This window comes from Protopterus annectens, chromosome 1.part0 (genome assembly GCF_019279795.1).
Source record: "Protopterus annectens isolate FY-2018-M chromosome 1.part0, PAN1.0, whole genome shotgun sequence".
Classification (NCBI taxonomy): Eukaryota; Metazoa; Chordata; order Ceratodontiformes; family Protopteridae; genus Protopterus; species Protopterus annectens.
In genome coordinates, this window is record NC_056725.1 from 135,843,303 (window position 1) to 135,860,659 (window position 17,357).

The following is a 17,357-nucleotide window of genomic DNA, read 5'->3' on the forward strand; positions in this document are numbered from 1 at the left end:
TTGATTTCTGCCTCTTGCGCCTATTCCTGCCTCTCTGTGCTTTAGAGGAGTCTGGAAAGGACCAATTTTTGGAAGGCCAGTTCCTGCTAAACCTTGGAGGCTGAACCTGTAAGAAATCTTTCACTGTTTGTACAGATTTTGCCTTTTCTTCCATTTTCTTCAGTACCTGCTGAGCAGGAGAACCAAATAAATTGACCTTATCCATAGGAGCATCTAATAGTTTTGCTTTAACATGATCCCGCAAGACCTGTTCTTTCAACCATGCATGCCTTCTCAGAACTGTGCCAGTCATGGCTGCTCTAAAGGAAGCCTCCAGTGCTGCATAGTCGCATTTTAAAGAATGGTTACTAACCTGCTGAATGTTATGCACCATTTCTAGGACATATTTCTTATCTAAAGAGTCATCAGAGGACAGTTTCTTAGTTAACTGATCAAGCATAAACTCCTGGTATTGGATCATATGAAACTGACAGTTCAATGCCCTAGCTGATAGAGTAGCAGAGGTGTATACTTTTTTACCCCATCTCTAAGGACCTGGACTCCCTTTCAGAAGGGAGGGGATTTTTAACAGAGGTAGATGCTACTGCTTTAGGCCCCTGGGAGATAGTCTCGGGATCTGCAAAAGGAGCCTTGTATAAATGGTGATGTGTGTCCGGGACCCTGTAGAACCTATCGGGCTTAGCAGGGGCTGGAGGTAAAGTATCAGGAGCAGTACAAGCATCATTAAATGCATCATCTACAACAGAAAGAACTGGAGGTATAGCTAAAGGCCTATGTTGAGGTAAATGCAAAAAAGTCCTAAGCCTTTTCCTTGAATCGGAGAAATCTTGCCCCTGCCATTGAAATTGCTCCCTCATGGCATGCAAGGTTTCCCCAAAGGAAAATTCCTCTGGCGGAGAGGCAGAAGGAATCGACTCCTCAGCATCAGAGTCTTCATAAGGAGAAAAAGGAGCCTCTGGATGGTCTGTATTGTCTGAATCATCAGAAGAATCATCTGAGGACACTGGCTCAGGGTGCTCTGCTCTAGGTCTTTTTTCTGGAGGTGGTTGAGAGGCCCTGTCTGGATGAGATTGGGATCCCCTTATTAAAGAGATGAGATCCTCTGCCAGAGTAAGCATTTGGGAACTGGAGCTGGGCCTGTGAGAGGGGGTCTTAGTAGGCACAGACTTAGAAGTTTTTGCTGCTTTAGCCCTGGCAAAGGCCTTTATGGACATGGCTGCAGGAGGCCTAGCAGCACCACGTGCAGGGGTTGAAACATCCAGGGGGGTGGTGTCCGATAATTCCTGTGAAGCCACAGCAGCAGGAAGGATTTCAGAGGCCGATTCCACCAGGGTAGAAGGGGCCTCGGTAGAAGGCATGGATTCGGCTGAAGTTAGAACCGTTTGCTCGGTTTCGCCGAAACCGAGACACTCGCGTTTGCTTAACCGCGGTTTCGCCGAAACCGGACCGCGAGTGTCGGTCCTTTTCTTTCTTTAGCAACTTGAGAAGTCGGAGGATCCGACGGCATAATGTACGCGAAATCAGAGCCGAAAACTGTTCAGCAACTCCGACCGACGCCTAAGCGACCGGGTTGAAAGAAGCACAGGCTAAACAAGCTGCTACGCCGTGGTCTGGGCCTAAACAAGGTAAGCAGTAAGAGTGGAAATCTTTATGAGGTATTTGTTTCCCACAAGTTAAACAGTTATTCACTTTTTCTGACATCGGCTGAGGCAAGAAAGAGTCCCCAACGGGTACTTAGCTTTTAGAAGTCTTCGAAGTAGTATTCGGTAGTAGTAATCTCTGGATCTGACCGACCGGCACTTGCGAACAGCTTCTGCTTCGGGCGCCACGCGGCAAGAAAGACTGGGGAAAATGGCGTCGGCTGATGCCTTTATACCCGAAAAGCTGCAGCTATGACGTCGGGTGAAGTGCGACACCAGCCAAGGCCAGACCCAGACTTTGGAATCCGGCCGACCGAGGGACTGCCTGACGACAGGATAACCCATTTGTAAGGACTGCAGATGCATCCTTGAAGGACATCCAATGATGGGGACTGGTGTCTCCCCAAGAAAGGTGAGGGTATTCTCTAAAGAACAGGGTCTGCAGAAGAAGACTACCTTGGCTCTAGGCAAGTAAGCGACAGAAGTAGACTGATCCAAATTTTTTTTCTTCAGATCCGGGGAAATCGGCTCTGACATTTTCTGTTTTTTTTTTTTCCTGGATCTCAGGCGGAGGTCTAATCCATTGTGGATTTTCTCTTGAAAGGTTCCGATACAGTAGATTTTAGAGAAGAAATTGCAGGCTTTTTGGATTTAGGGAACTGATCTCCAGATACAGCCTCACTGAAAGCTGAAGGGAGCAAGTCTTGTAGAATAATTAGAAGTTATGTACTCACCATAACGTTCCATCTGAGTAGGTGTATTCATTTGTCTGCAACCTGTGGGTTATGGATCCGACATCGGATCCGAACCGGCATGGTTTTCCAGCTATGGATCCAAGCTCTCAGCTCCTCCCCTCACCCATAATGCCCTGCTCTACCCTCATGACCTCAGATCGAGTTTGCCAAAGCAACAACACCCTGAAAAGGGTAACATAGAATAAGCAGGAAACTGAAAGGCCAGGGGGATAGGAGGGTGGGATGGTTGCAGACAAATGAATACACCTACTCAGATGGAACGTTATGGTGAGTACATAACTTCTAAATCTGAAGTAGGATATTCATTTGTCTGCAACCTGTGGGACAGAGTCCCCAGCTACCTGAATCTTGGGCGGTCATCATGGAAGGATATTCCGGAGCACCGCGGAGCCAAAGGATGCTCTACCCCTAGATGCAAGATCCAACTTATAGTGTGAAATAAAAGTATGAGATGAAGCCCACGTGGCTGCTGCACAAATATCATCTAGAGGAACCCTAGCCTTGAAGGCTGCCGAGGTAGAGACTGACCGGGTTGAATGGGCATGAACCCCTTCCGGTGCGGGCCTCCCTGAAGCTTGATAAGCCAATAAGATACACTGTGAAATCCAGCGGGACAGAGAAACTTTAGAAATTGGCTTGCCCAAATTGAATTTTGCAAAGGAAATAAACAACTGGTCGGATTGCCTATGACCAGCCGTCCTGTTCAGATAAAATCTAAGCTGCCTGTGAACATCTAATGAATGGAGCTTATATTCACCCTTGTTTTCATATTTAGGGAAGAAAACAGGGAGGTTAATGGACTGATTGATGTTTGCTTCAGAAGCGACTTTAGGAAGAAAGGACGGATTGGTCCTGAGGTAGACACGGTCCGGATGAAACACCAAGTAAGGAGGTTTAGCTGATAATGCTTGAAGCTCAGAAACTCTCTTGGCCGATGTAATGGCTACCAAAAAGGCTGTCTTGTAGGACAAGAATTTGAGATCCACCGTAGCCGCTGGCTCGAAGGCGGTCAAGGCCTGTAGAACCAAAGATAGGTCCCAAGGAGGAACCGCTTGTTTTATAGGGGGCCTGAGAAGAAAAGTACCTTTAAGAAAAATTTTACACAATTTGGCTGACATAAGAGGATTAGAGTCATGGCCAATGTGATAATGAGAAATTGCCGCCAGTTGTACTTTGACTGTGGAACTGCTGGCACCATCGTTAAAGAGAGTGGTTAGAAATTCAAGCACTAATGGAAGAGGAGCCGCGGAAGGATTCAGGCCTTGCCGCCCGCCCACACAGAAAACGTTTCCACTTGCTGCGGTAAACCTTTCTAGTGGATGGTTTATGAGCTGCCACCAAAATTGCCTTAACAGGTGACGAAATACCGAGTCCTGATTAAGAGTGGAACTGGAGCAGCCAAGCGGTCAGCTTCAGGTTGTCCAGATTCGAGGAGGAATGCAGGATGGATGGGATATCAGATCCGGATGGGATCTAGAATCCAAGGAGGATTCACCGAGTGAGACCTTAGGAAGGGAACCAGATCTGTCGAGGCCAAACGGAGCAATGAGAATCATTCTGCAACCCACCCGAGGCTTTCTGAAGAACTTGGAGCATCAGAGGCAAGGGTGGATAAGCATACAGAAGACCGGGTGGCCAAGCATGCACCAGAGCTGCCTCTTGGGAACCTCCGGGAGGAGGTATCAGAGCCAAAAAACTGTCGCACTTGGTGTTTGAGGGAGAGGCAAAAGATCGCATGAAGGGTTCCCCACCAGGCGAAAATGCTCCGCTACTTGACAATTGAGAGACCACTCGTAAGGGGTCAGAATGGTGCGACTGAGCTTGTCCGCTAGGATGTTGGACCGACCCGGAATGTGCGTTGCTATTAGAAAGCGGTTGGTGGAGACTGCCCATTCCCAAACTCTCATGGCTTCTCGACAAAGAGGGTAAGACCTTGTTCCCCCTTGCTTGTTGATATACCAGACCACAGACATGTTGTCCGATTGAATCGCAATTGTTCCCAAGGGAAGAAAGCCCTGAAGTGCCAGCAACGCTAAGAGCACTGCTCTCATCTCTAGAACATTGATATGCAGTGAGGTCTCTGAATCGTCCCAAGTGCCTTGGACGGTCCGGCCCGCAAAGTGCCCCCCCCACCCGAGGCGGGAGGCGTCCGTGGTCACCGTGGCGAGAGGGGGAGAAGCACAAAATGGGCGGCCCCTGTGGAGATCCGGGGAGTGAAGCCACCACAAGAGGGACCGCTTGCAAGCCTTGCTGATCGCAATGGGATGATGCATGGGGAGAGCAAGGTATGACCACTGTACTAAGAGCGTCCACTGTAGAATGTCGATATTGAGCCTGGCAAGAGGAAGAAGTGCTATAGCAGATGCCATGGACCCTAGAGCCCTCAGGACCAACTCCGCCGGGACAGAACTTGAGTGGAGAATGGCCCGCACCTGGAGCTGCAGATTTTGAATTCTGTCCGCAGTGAGGAAGGCTCAGAACTCCTTGTGTCTAGCCTGGCCCCTATAAAATCTAAGAGCTGTGTGGGCGCCAGGTTGGATTTCTTTGTATTTATCGTGATGCCCAGAAGAGGAGCAAGATGGAGGAAGGAGTCTCGCCAATAAAAGTAGATGCCTTGTTGGGGCGGTAAGGAGCCAGTCGTCCAGGTAGGGAAACACCTGCACCCCCTGAAGCCTCAGGTGGGCCGCTACCACTGCTAATACTTTGGTGAACACCCTGGGGGCTGTGGTGAGACCAAAGGGAAGGACCCGAACTGGTAGTCACTGGCTCCCAGCCGCAAGCGGAGGAATCTCCTGCAGCGTCTGTCCATCAGGATGTGGTAGTACGCCTCCTTGAGGTCTATCGAGCACATCCAGTGATTTTCTCCCAGAAGGGGGAGAATAGATTGCAGAGTGACCATTCGGAATTTTTCTTTGGGGACTGCCAGATTCAAGAGAGAGAGGTCTAGGATTGGTCTTAGTTCCCCCGTCTTCTTTGGCACTAAAAAGAACCTGGAGTAGAACCCCGATCCGACTTGGTCTGGGGGAACGGGCTGGATGGCTCTTTTCTTTAGCAGATGGCCAATTTCTGCCAAAGCGGCCTCCCGTTGACCGGGTGGGACGTCTGGGAGGGACTTTAATTTTGGAAGGTAAAGGAAAGGGATGCGATATCCTCTGGATATGATTTGGAGAACCCAGCGGTCTGATGTTATGGACTCCCATGCCGCTAGGTGCCCCGAACGCCCCGACTGCCTCCAGAGTGGAGCAGTCGGGCAACCCTCAGGGTTGCTGCGGGCCGTTCAGAGAAAGGTTCCTGGACCCAAGTTTCTGGGAGCCCCTCTGCCTCTAGGGCGGCGTCCTCCCTGTCCTCCTCTGCCACGGAAGGACTGGTTGTCCGGAGCAGGCTGGGACTGCTGCGACTTCCGGAACCACATCTTCTTCTGACCCTTTTGGTTCCTAGAGTAGGGCCTCTGGGGTGCAGAGAAGCGGATTCCGACGGCAGACAGCGTCTTCCCGTCCTTCTCGCCTGGGTCAATGTCTCAACGGTTTTGCCAAAGAGAGCAGAACCATCAAAGGCGTCGCAAAGACGCCTTGAAGGGCTCAGAAAATCGCAGGACGGAGCCAGGCCTGACGCCTAGTGACTAGGCCTACCCCACGCAGCTCTAGCGGCACCTTCCGTGGCGTGGGAGAGTAGCCGCATAGAGGTATTAGTAACTGACCTTAGAGTGGCCATACGGGTGGAGTGCAGAACCCTGTCCTCCTCCGAAATGGACTCTGGGGGAGATGCAGCATAATCTTTAATCAGATCTCGCTGCATCCTAATGACATGCCAAGTAGTTCAGCGCCTTACCGAGAAGGTCGCTGAACTAAACATCCGCTTCCCAAGCGGTCCATCATCCGAGACTCCTTGCTCGGGGGATGGACTGAGGGACTCTCCTGAGCCAGTTCCCTCTTGGTGGCCGCCGTCAACATGGCATCTACCGGAGGCCCCTTACTCCAATGGGCACGGTCGGACGGTGGGCTAAGGATCCTATCGGGCCTCTTAGGAATTGGCTCCACGGTGTCCGGTTCCTTCCACGCCCTGGTGGTAATGAGGTCCACCAGGGGGTCGGCAGGAGGGGACACCCAAGAGGTAGACGGGCCCGCTTCAAATGCCTCCAAGAACACGGACTCGTCCGAGGAAGACTTGGGGGCAGACCACCCCCCCCTTATGCGGAGCATTTCCATGATGTCTCCAAATGAGACATCCTCGGGGGGTGACCGTGGGGAGCCTTCCCCTTCCTCCAAATCCGTGTCTTCTGTGAGAGACTCGGGGGAGTCAATGTGCCTCCTTTTGCACGTATGCTTGCGAGGGACACCCTCTGGGGGACTGTCAGGGGAGTCTCGCGCAGCAACTTGTTCCATTGGAACAACTTGGGGCACAGAAGCGGGCTGTCCCAGGGGCCGGATGGTGGAAGCCTGGCCCAGTGCAGAGGGAGCGCGGGACGGAGCCGGAACAAGTGCCGGGGGTCCGGAGACCCTCAACAGGGCCCTCTCCACTACATCAAACGCCAAGGGGAGCCGACCTCGATCAAAGGATCCGATAATCGCCCTCGGATCCGAGTGGATCGGAGCCGGCGCCCGGCGCTGGATCCGGCGACAGTGCGCTCCGACACAGACGGCACCGAAGGAGCACTGATCCCCGGATCCGAGGCTCGGATCCAGGCTCCGAGATCGGATCCGATGCACTCGAGGGCAGGGTCGGATCCGGTACCAAGTACTATCGGCGCCGACCCACCCCGGCCGGCTGCTCGGCTCCAGCTGCTCAACCCGGGTAGCGGGTCGGAGAAGGAGCAATAGGTTTGAAAAGGGTGTTGAGCTCCCCAGAGGGGAGGCAAGAGCACTCCCATCTGCATCTGGGCCTGGATGAATCTTCTCATCATCCGTCCAGATCAGCATCTGAAAGGCTGTGGTAGATCTCGACGAGGCTACCGAGGCAGGCCTTGAGTGCCTCCTCGATAGCCTCGACGGAGATCGGGTCTCCTCCTCCTCAGGACCCGGTGAAAAGCACACTGGGGACCGAGCCGAGAAGGAGGAGACCGAGCCGACAGGAGCCGGGGAGAAGCCCGCTTGGCTGGCGGGCCGAAACGGAGGTCTCGCCCGCTTGTGGTGCTTCTCCTCCGGTCCTTTTTCTAGCATCCCTCTCCTCCAGAACGGAAGGTTGAGTCCCAGGAGGGGAGGGGTGCCACGGAGGAAGAACTGAGCCACGGTTACTCCCAAAGGAGCGGAGGCCGGAGCCGAGTCCGGCGGTAAAAGGCCCGCCAAGACAAGCTTGGACCTCCGCTCTTTCAATGCCCTGGGGTTGAACCCTGCACAAATGGAACATCCAGATGTGAGGTGTTCAACCCCCAGGCATCTAACACACCGAGTGTGGCCATCAGCTGGGGAAAGCTTATGGCCACACTCGGAGCATTTTGGAAAAATAGCCTTGGGCTGTTCAGACATCCCAAGCTTAAAACTAAAGTTACTAAACTAGAGAAAAGTAACTTAACAGAAACAAAAAACACTCACAGGCCCAACACACACACTACGCTAACAGCGAGGGGAGGGATATAAAAATTTTTAAGATTAACCTCTAAAAGTAAATATATATAAGGGAAACCTACACTTTCACACAAAAATATATAAAAAAGACTTAAATTTTACAATTTAAATACAGAAAACTGTCACTTAGCTGGAGAGCTGGCAAAAACAATCTGGTCACCATGCGCGGCAAACTAGATCTGGGGTCATGAGGGTAGAGCAGGGCATTATGGGTGAGGGGAGGAGCTGAGAGCTTGGATCCATAGCTGGAAAACCATGCCGGTTCGGATCCGATGTCGGATCCATAACCCACAGGTTGCAGACAAATGAATATCCTACTTCAGATGTGTTGTTGTGTTCAACAAATTCTGGAATAAAATCTGTGGCAGACAGAGCAGTCCTCTTGGAGATGCAACAGTCCCAGCCAATATACACAAAGCTTGAGCATTTGACTTCAGAATTTTATCCCCACACTTCTCCCATTTTGTGAACCCCTTGGGGTCTTTGTCTGTCATATTCCAACAAACAGTAAAAAAAATAAAGTCTAAATTTGTTTTTGATAAAAAAAGAATAACAGGACAGATTACCAGCAATGGTAATTAACTGGTTACTGGTAATTAAATGGTGACACTGTTTAGTGTAACACTTCTCTTTATTATTACGTTCATATCTTTTTATCTTTTTTACAATGTGTATATATTGTTTGTATATTTGTGTGCTACTATCGGAGCTTTTCTCCCCGAACCTCTACTGAAAATGGAAATACATCCAGCTAGACTAGCCCAGTTAACAAATGTAAAATAAAATAAATAAATAAAAATGAAAAGAAGTTACACAAAGTGTAGAGGTAAATTTAAATACTATCAATAGCATTTAAGAGGTACACAAGTACACAAAAAGAAAAGGGGTACAACTAATACTAACAGTGTGGTATTCTAGAGTATAGAAAAGTGAGGACTCAACAAAAACAGAAATATGGCTTTCGCATAAAGCAGCAAACAAGGTCTGAGGTACTTGAAGTTGGTGCATTATGGGTAAGGGAGAAGCTCAAGGGTTTTCTCTAGCAATGGTCAAGTTGGATCCGAGGGATCAGATCCGAAACCATCAGTTGAGGACAGAATGAAAATTGACATCAGCTCAATGGTTTGCTTACAGACAGGTTGACCGTTATTTGCTCCTGAGTAGAAAATACGTCTTTTAGCCTTCTTGAAGGGTTTCTTTCTGTCGAGTTAGTACCCGAGCTGCCAGTGCATGCCCAGGTATGAAGTATCCTCTCTCCCCAATTCTTAAGTTCTGCAAAGAACACATGGAGGTTGACAGAGTGAATTCTGAGACCATTTTCAGCATGAGAGGTGTTAGTGCATTACACAACTCTATTCCTATGGAAAATAAGGTAAGGTTGTCTCATCATGACAGCTTGCAGCTCACAGACCTTGCCCTGCAGACACCAGAGTAATAAGCAAAATAGTTTTCCATGTTAAGAGCCTCACATCAGCCTGAGTGGCAGGTTCAAAAGGTGGCAAGATCAATTTTTCCAGAATATAGCCGAGATCCCACAAAGGAGGAATCTGCTTGCGAGGGAGATATTGTATGAAAAGAAAAGAGAAGAGGAGATGAAGAAATAAGGTGATCCACTGGCAGACAAGCTGAGGTAGCCACTAAATGCACCTTAATGAGTGCATATGCTAAGCCATCCTGAAGTAGCTCACACAAATATGTCAAGCCAAAAGGGATGTTAACCTCAAGAGACACACTGTTCCTGTTTAGGCACCACTTAGAAAACCTCATCCATTTGTAAACCATATGATTTTAAATTAGTAGGTTTTTCTGGTCTCCTTTATCTCATAAAACAAGTCTCTAAACAGAGAGCAGATTTAATCGTCCAGGCTGTCAGTTGCAGTTGCACCAAATGGGATGCACCTGTCGCCCCTGAAACTGTGAGCAACTCCAGAGTGCAAGGAAGTATGTGGTAATTGCCCTTCGTCGATACCATTAGAAAAGAAAACAAAGATTCCCTAGGCCAAAAGGGAGTCACCACATGGATCTCTGACATTTCTTTTTTGCCTGAGTCTTCAAGTACCTTGTGAATCAGTGGAACCTGATACAGGAGCATTCCCATCCAAGGAAATGAGAATGTATTTGTCCTCCAAGCATGGTTGCAAGGATGTCTTCAACAGAATTTCTCCAGGTGTCTGTTTTGAAAGGAGCTGAACAAATCTGACGTATTCCTCACATCCGGACTACATCCTGGACTACAAGTGCCTTGAGCTGCCACTCATGCAGGTCTGCCCAGGATCTTAGTCCATCTGATACAGCATTTTGCTCTGATGGGATTGTATGATCCCCGAGGAGTCAGAATGCTGAAAAGCCAACATCCAGGCCAACATTGCCAATTACCACAAAGGATTGGACCTTGTACCCTCTCGTCTGTTGAGTAACTACATTAATGTGGTGTTGTCTGTAATCCCACAAAGACCTGGAGTCCATTGGTAGTGAAAGACTTTCATGGCATGGAACACTGCTAGCTTATCCTTGATACTGAGGTGCTTCTGTACATCCTTGGACCTCTACGTGGTCTTCTCTTACACTCCCACTGACACAGCTTCCCAAGTGAAGTCAGTCTACCCTGTCTGTTAAGATTCTCTGGTACAGGTGTGAAGTAGGGAAGTCCTAGGCTGATGCCCAACTGTGCTCTCCACCACTTTAACTCTTGTCAGATGAAGGGCAGCACTGGCAACTGGGATTCCAGGGAATATAGGTGCTGGGTTCAACAATTTCATACACACCGGTGAATTTTCTTTATGTGGAGATGGGCCAGGGGTATCTCCAGAATCTTGAATGCTGTTAATCCTAGAATGTTTTACGAATTCCCTTGCTGAGGTGATGTTCCTCCTGGAGAATTCCTGAGTCATCATATGGTAGGACAGGTCCTTGTCTTTGGGAAGAAAAGAATTCTTTTGTCGATGTTGATTAAGAACCCCCAGGAAAACAAGTCTTTGTGTGGGTGTCGGGCATGACTTCCACAGGTTCAACTTGAACCCATTCTGGTCGAGTATGGTCGAGGCCTTCTCTAGCCATTTCAATCACCTGAATACAGACTCTGCATAGAACAATTCGTCCAAGCAAGGAAAAATGTGAATGCCACGAGATCAGCAGTGAGCCACTACCAGAGCATGGCATTTGGTAAACAGTTGAGGTGCCGTGGGTAATCCAAAGTGTAATGCAGGAAATTGATGGTGTGAACCAGACAGAACAAATCTCAGATATCTCCTGAAGATGTGACCAATGGGGATATGATGACACACATCTTTCAAGTCCAGGATCACCATAAAGCAGTGGTCCAGCAGAAGCAGCAGCAATGTCTGCAGGGTAAGCATCTTGAATTTGGAGACCTTGACAAACATTCACAGGAGACAGGTCCAACACTGACCTCCATGACCACTCTTTTTGGAGACCAGGAAGATTCTGGAGTAGAGACTTTTCACTTTCTCTGCAGGAGAGAATGCCTGTATAGCCCCCGAGTTCGGCATTTGCAGGAGTATAGGAGGGAATTATAAAGTCTGGTCCAGTGGATGACGAGGAACCCTACTTAGCAGAGGTGATTGTTCCTTTCACTGCCACCAGCACCCTCTGTCAACAATGTTAAGCACCCATTTGTAGGAAACCACTGCTGGCCAGGCCACCTTGCTGAGTATTAGCTTTTGAGATGAGGCACCCAGAGGAGAACTTAGAAATAATGGCAGCCGAGCCTTGGCATAGTCATAGGTTGGAATGGGGGTTTATCCTTTTTGGGATAGGAACCTCTCGTTAGGTTTAGCAGAGTTCTTGTCCTGCCACTTCCTTAGTGCTTTGATTTGTGTTTGTCTGGGACTTCTGTTTGGTGGGTCATCAAAAAGAATCCTGATTACTGGGGGGTAACTTGGGAACATGGAACATTGTAAACACTCCTTACATCAGTTTCACTATAGCCATGCCAGTTTTTGGGATCTGATTAGCTGTTGTATTAAAACAAGTCTACTTCACATAATCAAACACCCAAATGTTCAACTTTCATATGGCCGAGACCATATGATCGAACATCTGAATGTTCGAAAATGTGAAAAAAAAATGAACAGTGCTAGTAGGGGTGGGGGGAGCCCCCCCCTGCACCCCTCCCACTATTTAAATATACCAACTCAGAGATCGCACTACATTGCAATAAAGGGAAATCTTCCCATTCCACACTCTTTTAAAAGTTCGACTTTCTGAAAGGTACCCATTAAAACACAATCAGGATCAAGCTGAACATTCATAATCTCATTTTTTTAACTTATCAGAAAAGTTCTGGCTGTTTCACCAAGCATATCTCCCTTACCACAACAGTATTGGCTCCCTCAAAGTCTTTAAAGCATGTTTAAATCCTTTACTTTAAATCCTTACTAAAATCACACTTCAAAACTTGCCAGATATGCCCTTGCAACCCCCCCCTCTAATACCATCCACTCCCCCCACCCACTACCTCTCTCAGCCCCCATCAACAACCTACTCTTAGCAAGCATGGCTACTAATGTTCCCAGCTACCTACCACATAATACTAACTTCTTGTAGCAACAACTGCTAATGGCTGTTATGTACCTCAAAAACAGTTTGTATCAATTGTTCACTGAATCTCAACTACATTTTAACCATGTTTAGTATGTCACCATATTTTAAAATTGTACTATGCTCTACAGCTGTTTTACATCTGTTTTCTTCTTGTCTTGCGTCCTTAACTGGACTAATGTCTATATTTAGATGCTATGTTTTTTTTTAACTGTATAACGCAAATAACACTTAATGTGGAGCTTTTCTCCCCGGGCCTCCGCTGAAAATGGACCTGTGTCCAGTCAGACTCTCCCGGTTAACAAATGTAAATAAATAAATAAATAATGTTTAGACACTTGAGAAACATTGTAAAGAATCTCTTTCACTCAGTCTTTCTGATCAGACGGTAATGATGCAGTGAACTTATCCAAACTATATATATATCTCAACACAAATTTTCACATAAAACACTGGTAGTTCAACAATATAAAAAGCTACCATGAAGGACTACACCAACTTTTTACTGTTACAGATTCTAGCCAATTGCCTACTATATCTTGAGGGACTAGATTTGAAGATGATATGGCCTTTTTATTGGAAATAGTTGCATATGTGGCAGAAATAGGGCTTGCAAACAAGGGGGCTTGGAGGACAGGCATGGCCAAGCACACCCTGAATTTTTTAAACACTTTTTTAGGCAGAGGTTCATTCAGCAGACAGAACTGCAAGCTTTCTTAAAAACATCCTCCAATGTTGGGATCAACAGAGGGAAGGTCATGACATCTTGAGGCAGATGACTGCTCCCAACTGAATACATTTGAGCAAAAGAAAAAAGAAGAAGTTATGTACTCACCATAATGTTCCATGTTTGTAGTCCATCTCGCCCTTCATTCTTGCATATGGGTTCAAAGTCGATCCTTGGCTCCAACTCAGCCTATTACAAAGTTTAAAGTCACTTAGTTGGCTCGTGGCTAAGTAGGTATCCCATGGTGCACTGGTATAATCACCAGATCTTGTTTGTTGACAGAACTAAGGTTATACAGAAAGAACAACAATAATGAAAGGTCTCCACACTATCAATGTAATGCTGACCTGTCTCTCCAGATCCTTCCAGGATGGAGATAGGTGGGTGGGTTTGTAAGAATGAAGGGCGAGATGGACTACAAACATGGAACGTTATGGTGAGTACATAACATTTTTATGTTCTGTAGTCCTATCTCGCCTTCATTCTTACATATGGGACAGCGTCCCTAGCACCTTATTCTTGGGTGGCTCACGGAAAAATACTCCTGAGTACCATGGAACCAAAGGAGGCTCTATCCCTAGAGGATATGTCCAATTTGTAATGAATAATGAAGGTATGAGGAGTAGCCCAGGTTGCTGCTGCACAAATATCATCAATTGGAACTCTGGCTTGGAAGGCAGCAGATGTAGATTGGGATCGGGTAGAATGGGCCTTAATCTTGAACGGTAGAGTTTTTCCATTGGAGGAGCAAATGAAGGAAATACAACTCTAAATCCAATTTGATAGGGTCACTTTAGAGACTGGCAGACCTAGTCTAGAATCAGAGAAGGATATGAACAATTGATCTGTCTTTGAGTTCCTTACTCCTGTGAAGGTAGAACCATAACTGCCTGTGAACATACAGTTGATGAAATTTGTATTCTGCTGCGTTAGAATGGTTCTGGAAAAAAAAAATGTAACTATAGTTTGGTTCACGTTATACTGAGAGCAAACTTTAGGGATAAAGGAAGGATTTGTATGAAGAGAAAAGTACAGTTTTGTACCTACCATAAATGTAGATGTTCGAAGATCCACATTGCTGCAGTCATAACCTGTGGGTAGTCCGCTGTCCTCGGTCGGCCCGAATACCAAAGTGTTAGGCTGGCGTCGGTCATGGTCGCTTAGATCTGACGTCAGTACGCTGTGGTACTAAAGCGCATGACCGACGTCATATCCTCAGTCTTTCTTGCCCCAGATGTCAGAAGGCCCTAAAAAGAAAGGCCATAGCCAAAAAACAGGAAAACATCCAACCACCCATGTACAAACCATATTTACAACCCAAATCACACAACCACCCCAAACTACAGTGGGGAAGGAGGGAGGGAAAATTGGACTGCAGCAATGTGGATCTTCGAACATCTACATTTATGGTAGGTACAAAACTGTACTATGTTCTTCATCTCACATTGCTGCAGTCATAACCTGTGGGTAGAATCCCAAAGCAAAGGTAAAGGGAGGTTGGCACAATCATAAAGCATTGGGAGCTGCTAACATGCCCTGCAAAACTGCAGTGGCAAATCCAGCCCTAGATTTTGAATAAAGAGGGAGATGATAATGTTTAGAAAAAGTGTGCACTGAACTCCAAGTAGCTGCCTCCAAAATATCTTTAGTAGCTACACCCCTCAGAAAAGCAGTAGAAGTGGCAGTGGCCCTAGTGGAATGAGGTCTGATTCCAGCCGGAATCGCCTTACCATGATGAGAATAACAAAAAGCAATACAATGACCAATCCACTTAGAAATAGTTTGTTTAGAAACAGGTTTCCCCTGAGAACCCAAAGCAAAAGAAACAAACTGTTGAGACTGTCTGAACCCTTTAGTTCTGCTCAAATAATAACGCAACTGCCTGTGAATATCCAAAGAGTGCAAAATCTTTTCCCCTTTATTTTGGGGATCAGCATAAAAGTAGGCAAATGAATAGACTGGTTCAAGGCCACATTTGAAACCACTTTAGGCATGAAAGTAGGGTTAGTACGCAAAGAAACCCTGTCCTTATGAAAAATTAGGAAGGGTTCAACTGCCATTAGAGCCTGTAATTCAGATACCCTTCTAGCAGACGTAATGGCCAACAAAAAAGCTGTCTTCCAAGACAAAAACTTCAACTCAGCTGTAGCTGCAGGTTCAAAAGGAGATAAAGTGAGTTTCTCCAACACAAAATTGAGATCCCAGGAAGGAGTAGGAGCTCTACGTGGCGGTCTTATGTTCTTTGCCCCTCTAAGAAATTGCTTGAACAAAGGATGAGAGAATAAAGGTGGGTCACAGTCATAGTGAGCAGAAATGGCTGCAGCATGAACATTTACAGAGGAGAAAGACAAACCTTTGTCTAGTAATTCTGTAAGATACTGAAGTGAAACACTCAAATTAGGTACTGAAACATCAAAGCACTTTGCTTTGCTCCAAAGAAAAAATCTCCTCCATTTATCAGCATAAACCTTCCTTGTACTAGGCCGTCTGGCCTCCAAAATAACATTTAAAACTTGTTGAGGAAGCTGCGACCCTCCAGGGTCTAGAACAGAATATGCCAGGCTGCCAGATGCAGGGACTGTATCCTGACATTGATGAAATGATTGTCTGCCTGGGACAAAAGGTGTGGACTTGCTGGCAAAGGCCAAGGAGGCTCCTGCTAAACTCCTCAGCAGAGGGTACCAGTGCTGACGTGGCCAATCTGGAGCTATAAGAATCATGGAGGGCTTGTCCTGTCTGACCTTCAAGAGCACCTTGGGAAGGAGAGGCAGAGGAGGAAAGGCATAGACGTGAAGATTGTTCCAACTGAATGAAAGAGCGTCCACTTTCCAAGCTTTTGGATGAAACATCTTTGTGCAAAACTTTGGCAGCTGGAAATTTAGTGGAGAAGCGAACAGATCTATGTCTGGAGTCCCCCAAAACACTGTCAACTGTCGAAACACATGAGGATCCAATCTCCACTCGTGGGGATCCACCATCTGTCTGCTCAAAACATCCGCTAAGGAGTTCTGTGCTCCTGGCAGAAACCTTGCCTGAAGAGTGAAGTGCAAACTGAGAGCAGTCTCCCACAAAATCATAGCTTGTCTGCAAAGTGGAGTGAATGGGTTCCCCCTTGCTTGTTGATGTACCACATGACAGTTGTGTTGTCTGTTTGAATCAACACTAGTCCTGGGTGAAGTAGATCCTTGAAGGCCATCAAAGCAAATTGGACTGCTAACATTTCCTTCATGTTGATATGTAAATGTTGAAGTCTGGCAGGCCACGTGTCTTGAACCCATTTTCCATTGAGGTGTGCTCCCCAAGCCTTGTCCGAGGCATCTGTCGTTAAGATCTGACTCGCCTCTGGTCGGGTCACAGAGAGTCCCTTGTTTAGGTGACATTCCTGAGCCCACCACAAAATTCCTTCTGAATGCAAGGTATTATCTGAATGACAGTGTCCAAATCGTGGCAGTGTTGAGTCCATACACTTTTGAGATACCATTGTAACTTCCTCATATGCAGTTTGGCATTGGGAAGCACCAGAATACAAGATGCCATGAACCCCAAGGCTTGAAGGACTGTCCTTGCAGTCAGCCTGGACAGGAGAGACAATTGTTGGAAGTAAAGGGTAAGATTTCTTTGCTTGTCCGGGGTCAAAAGCCATCTGAGAGGCTGTATTCAGTCTCACACCCAGAAAGCACATGTCCTGAGAGGGTACTAGACTGGACTTTATTTCGCTCACAGAATACCCTAGGCACCTTAGCACTGCCATAACATACTGAAGATGGTGAAGTAGCTTATCTTTGTCTTGAGCAAGAATTAGGCAATCGTCCAAATAAGGATAAATTTGTATTCCTCTTAACCGTAAGAAGGCTATCACCGAGCCAGAACCTTTGTGAACACCCTGGGCAGTAGATAAGCCAAAGGGCAATGCAGAGAACTGATAATGTAAAGTCCCAGCCAAAACGCAGGAATCTCCTGCAGCTTGGCCTGATAGGAATATGAAGATAAGCCTCCTTGAGATCCAGAGTTACCATCCAGTGATCTTTGCCTAGCATAGGTAGAAGTTGTTGCAAAGTCAACATTTTGAATTTTGGAATGTCCAGGTATGTGTTGAGAATAGAGAGATCCAAAA